The 5,952-nt window shown below is 39.3% G+C and overlaps 1 protein-coding gene across 2 annotated transcripts in view; it reads left to right on the plus strand.

Moving 5' to 3' along the window:
- Window positions 1-5,952, plus strand: part of HTR1F (5-hydroxytryptamine receptor 1F) — a 105,501-nt gene that overhangs the window by 30,098 nt on the left and 69,451 nt on the right. The window lies entirely within an intron of this gene.

Genomic DNA, 5,952 nt, shown 5'->3' on the forward strand with positions numbered 1-5,952 from the left:
ATTATTAAAAAAAAAATCAAACCAAGAAGTTCATTTCAGGGAAGCATAATATGAGAGAAGAACACTACACTGAGCATAAAGGATGTCTTGCTGATCTGAAAAACTTTTAATTTTACCACATATTCTCTTCCAGATGTAGAGTTACCTCACCCATGCCACTGTCGGTGATTTTTTTTTTAGCTTCTAGCATTACAAGATTAATTAGTTGTTCATCAACCAAGATGAATATATGACATACTGCAAGATGATATTGCCACTATTGTGGCTTTTAAATAAATTTCTGACATTTGATATTTGTTGGATCTCATCTCTTGATTGCTTAGCTTCCTTGTTATAGCCCAAATTGTCTTTACTCACGTTACTCCTTCAATAACTCCTACAAGAAATTCTTGAGACACCAAACAATTCTTGCACAGCATTTCTGTTCACTATAAGCATTTTATTTCAGCACTTCAGATATTAATTTTCTATGCAGCAATCTATTCTCTAGCTTTTTGTGCATTTGAATTTGTAAAGCTCTGGTAAAACTTTTAAATTTTCAGATAAACTTTTCTTCACAAGGCTGTGTTTGTGTAGTACAGAGAGCTGCCCACCTCCTTCTATTATCAATGCATCTGAGTGCACATGCTCCAGTGGCAGCAGAGATGTTGTTTAGTTGGTGCTATTTTCAGACATCAAAACACTTTGCAAACATTGTCTTTAGAAACTGAAAGGATAAGATTTTGGAGTATCATTAGTGCCTTTCACTACAGAATTACCAAGGAGAATAGATAGCACAAAGCTTCTGAAGGAGCACAAGGTTATGATTAGAACACACTTCTTTCTATATTCAAGCTCTTCTTTCCTTGACAAGCTGTGCTTTGGAGACACACATCAGACGTAGTAACAATCCTTTTCTAATGCATTTCTAAAATATGTAGGTATTGAAAATACGTTGGTGTAGAACAGGGCTGTTTGGCTTCTATGCGTCTCGTCAGGGAGAGAAGAACATCATCTGCTCTTCCCTCCATCTTCTCATGCCTCCTCCATCCCACATTCTTTTCAGCATCCCTCACAGCTCAATATTCCCTGAGTGACTTGTGTTTGGTCCCTGCAAGCATATCAGATGTAGACTTGTGGGAGTCATGGAATGTAATTTTTTGTAATCTGTCACTATTAAGGAATAGAACAGTGGCTTTTTGGTTTCGATATATCCACTCTACACACCATCAATAATTTCAAGTTTTTGCAATTAAATGCATTTTGTTCTATGGTTCAATTTGTACATTTACCTGCTTCTCCCCCATAACTAAAAATTATCTGATAAATAGTCTAGTTATAGACAGGAGATCAGAGCAAAGTCTGCAGCATTTTACCACAAAGCTATAGGGAAGCTTCCAGATCATCCTCTAGTATGGCAGGTTGGAGTGGTGTTTTTAACACTGACTTTGTTTTTGAAAGCACTTACTCAAAAGAAAAATCAGGGATTAAATTGTTTATAAAATCAGAATCTGTTCACTTTACAGTATTTCTATTCTATTCAAATTCGTGTTTGTTTTGGCTTTTACACATTTTAAATGCATAAAAGATTTGTAAGTCTGAGTACTGTGTCCAACTTAATTATCTTAGTTAGTTCTGCATTTTTATTTATGGCTTTAATCCAAAAGAGTTGATTTGGCAACCAAACCCATGTCAGGGCTTGTCTTGCTGTTGCAACCAAGATCACTAACCTACATGGGCCACATTTTAGGTTTTATATGGGTCTCAGGAAAGTTTGGAGGTTTTAGTTGATCAACAAGCAAGATTCATGTTTTTATCCTTAAATATAACCTTACAGAATCCTGCACAACATGAATGGAGCTCTCAGGATTCTGTGCCAAGAGGTAATAACACATTCTTACAAGAAAAAAAAAAAGGGGAAGGTATTTTACAGTTTAGGAGATGGAATTATTTAATCCCTAATCACTGTTTGACTAGGGATCAATAACAAGGATTCATACTATTTCCATAGACATTATATCAAAGAGGTGGCTAAAAGGAGGAAAATCAACTTGCACTGGTCAATCAGCATTTGGCTGTGAGGTGTTGGTGTGATGCAGGTGGGGAAGAAGCTAATGACATCAGAAAATGCTTTAGGCAAGATAATTTTGGAAGAGAAAAAGACTGTTGTTAAAGACTTCACTTAAATGCTATTTGGACTACTTTTCTGACCATTCACATTCTGAAAAAAGTAATGTAAGTTCGAACGGGTACAGAGGAAGAACAGAAAAATGATTAAAGGAATGGAAAAGTTACAAGAGCTTGACATGCCAAAGTTGAGAGGGGGCAAACAGGAAGATGAGAGAAGATTTTTTTTCAAAGGCATCAGTAAAAATTCAAGTAAATACAAACTCGCAATGTATCAGCTAGAACTGGAAGCTGGGCAAGGAAAAAAAATTGTTTCCATGCTTATCAGCATGAAGCTCTGGATCAATCTTCCAGGGAAAGCAGCTGGGACAAGGAAGTCTCAGTGTTTTAAGACAGGGTTCAATCACATTATACAGGGATTTATAAACGTAAGAATTGCTGAAGACAGAAAACCAAGTCTGTGCTACAGGTTCTTGAGTTGTTTGTGCAGCAGTACAGCCAAAACAATTACTATTAAAAAAAAAAAAAAATACACCTATACTGTATTAAGCCTCTGCATCAGAATTTCTTTAGTTTACCTGCCAAGAGCAAAATGTTCTGTCCACCTTTGGCACATCATTTGTTTTCCAAGTTTTTTTTCTCCTGCCCCAAATTCTGTGAGATTAAGTCTAGAGTGTCTTTCAGCATTCATCTTTATTGCCCCAAATCTGGCCCCACTGGCCGGCTGCAGCTCAAAACCGGCTGTGAATAGCACGTGCCAGCTTGCCTGCCAAAATTCAATTCCCAGGTCTAGAGGCAGCAATTCCCCTCCACTTCCCTCAGGCTAAACCGAACCATTTCAGCACCAGCTAAGAAGAGCAAAAAGCTGAGCCAGAAAAAAAAAAAAAAAAAAAAATCAAAAAAATAAAGCCGCTCACTACCTTTAACATGAGAGAAAATCTTTTGGACGTCTGGACAACTCTTGTACCATATCACCTACTACTGCAAGCACTATGGCTTTTACAACATTTTGTTTGTCCGTGGCTTCTGTCATTTTACCACATATGGCCTGTCTTGGTAACAGCATTATCAAGCAATTTGCTCCTGGACTGCTTGCAAACATGCAAAGTAGATGTTTTGCAGACCTTCTAAATCAGGCACCTGTGGTCAAGCAGCCTGTGCGTGCAGGAGGCTGGCACAGGTCTCCCAAACCATTAATAGCATTTAAAAGAAATTTAATCCTGTAAAACAAATAATTGTGGACGTGGAACGTATATTTATGTAAGTGCTCCGAAACAGCAGTTGAGCTCTTCTGAAGTTGATGGTATTTACCTCAGACAGGAGCACTTTTCAAGCTCTGTTTGTAAATAATTGGCAGCACGCTCTACATAACTTGCTCTGAGAATTAGGTTGCTAAAACACAGTCAAATGCCCACATCAATTTCCCAATACCCTTCCAGCTCAGCATCCAATTTTAACACCTCCTCCTTGACCAGCAGCTCTGGCTGACAACAAACTCCTGAGACCTTTTCTTACTTATGATGATACATTCAAGTACTCACTGCACAGAGAGCCCAGCGAGCTTCTTCCTCTCCATTGATGGCTCTTACTGGCCTTGGCCTCTCCCCAGCTTCACTTTGAAACTTCCCCTTCCCCAGGTGGCCTCCAAAAACCACCTGGCCTCAGCCAGTCCCGTGACCTCCCCACCCAGGGCCCAGTTGAATTCAGCTGGGGCTGATCTGCCCCAGCACACTCCTTACCTGAGTCACCCATGTAAAGCGGGAGGGAATGCACTTGGCAGAATATTTTACAATGCTATTAATAATTGGAATTGTTTTAACTGAACAAAACATGCTGCAAAATGAGTAGGCAGTAATGGTAACTATTATCACTTGCACTATTCATGTGCAGTGACAAGGCAGTATGACCTAACTGCAGCTTTCCTGTAAGTTCAGCTATTAGAGATATCACAGCTGTGACTTCCAAGAATGGTCTTGGCAGTTTGGACATGCTGCTGCCAAAAATAATAAGTGAATTGTAAGTTCAGTGTCACAGCCAGCTTTAAACATTAATTCATCCTCTGATTTTGTTTACTAAGATCTAAGATCTCTGCTTTTACTTTTCTATAACCACAGTCTTTGCTGAAAGAGAATCTTGAGGATGTATGCAGGAGGATTCCTTCTCAAAATAGGAATAGACCAAAAATTAAATCACCCATATAAATGGAGGAGTGAATTCCACATAAAAGCAGAGTTAGTATGCTGATGGAAAGCAAACAGGGAAAAAAAGAAAAAGAAAACAACCATATCCTTTATTTAATAATGGTTTTTCATTACAGTTTTCAAAAGTGTGATCTCATCTAGCCCCAGATTTTGGTTTGAAAACTGTGATGAAACTCCCCAGGTGTGGGAGTTACAATATAGACTATCAAGGAAAACAATATATAGATAGATACAAATCAAAACAGAGGAAGATGATCTATTTAATCATTTACATAGGGCTTATAGTGCCTTATGGTTTCTCCCAAATATCACTCACTGTAGTATCAGAGGTTCATTTTCTCCATAGAATAGTACTTTTAGAGGCAATCATCTACCAATTAGTATTAATTAAGATCATAAGATATGAAGTATTGTATAGGAAGCAACTCTCTAGGGTGAGAAACACTAAACCTTAATGGGTTGAATCTAAGCACTCAAGCCCACCCTGCTATCAGTATCCACACAGGCAGTCTCTTGCATCCTGCAGGTGCACCCAACCTGGTTCTTTTCTTCCTTCTCAGGAGTTTAGAAAAGGAACCTGAAACACTGATTTCAGACGTGCCACTGCAAGAATTTGGGTCATGTTGCACAATGGATCTTCTGTTTCCAAGTGTTGCTGATTATTTTCAACTTCAAGATTGAAAAATGTGTTCATGCTAGGGAATCTGTGGGAAGTTGTGAGCTAGGTACATCTATTGATAGGTCCTTCAGCTCAGAAATGTTCCTTCCCCTTCCAGCAGTCACATCCTGGAGATCAGGACGGTCCCTGCAGGCTGTGTGTCTTTAGTGCTCTTGTCACCAGGGGAAAGAAAAATAGGAAACTGGAAAATGAAACTGGAAAATCTACAGATGAAAACTGATGATAACAATAGGGACAGAGATTAGACAGGATCTTTGGTAGGGGAATTTGAGCCACCAGCAGCCCTGGAGATAACATCCAGTAAGCAACAAAGAGCTGACAACAAATGTCACAGCCCTAAGCCAGGGCAGCCAAACCCCTCGAAGTGAGAGGTGACAGTGGGTGTTGATATCCTCAGTGCCCCGGCAGGGAGTCCAACCCTTCTGTGCATAGCGAGGCAGCTCAGGGACAGGAGAAAGACAGTTCTCATATATACATACACTGGAGGAATGGGGTGAGAAGATGGATCAGTTTATTTGTAGAAGATTCTAGTGTCAAACCCACTGATTTGGAAGAAGAACATCAGCCAGCAGGTTGGACTGCATGCTGTGTGGAAAGCAATGAGGAAGATGAAAGGGAAAAATAACAAAAAGAAGCAGCAGCTAATGGAATCAATTTCTGAAAATGAGCCTAAAGAGCTAGAGATGCATGCCCCTGCCATGTAGAGGTCTAAATGCGTGTAGGAGGAGAGTGGGGGTGGGAGTTCACGCAGGCAAAATCTGACATCAAATACTGACTCTGTCTATTGTCTAAAGCTGCTGAAACCCCATCCCTAAAGAAAGCATGCTTTTACAGAGATACTCTTCTAGCAATTTCTTCACTTCAAACACTTTATAAAAGAAATTCAGGAAGAAACTTTTTAAAATCATGATGGAAATAAACACTTACACCATTAAAAGGTGACTGTTAAAGCAGGTATGACTTGAG

This window comes from Corvus kubaryi, unplaced genomic scaffold (genome assembly GCF_017639235.1).
Source record: "Corvus kubaryi isolate FWS band 111438036 unplaced genomic scaffold, C.kubaryi_AGA036_p1.0 37391, whole genome shotgun sequence".
Lineage (NCBI taxonomy): Eukaryota > Metazoa > Chordata > Aves > Passeriformes > Corvidae > Corvus > Corvus kubaryi.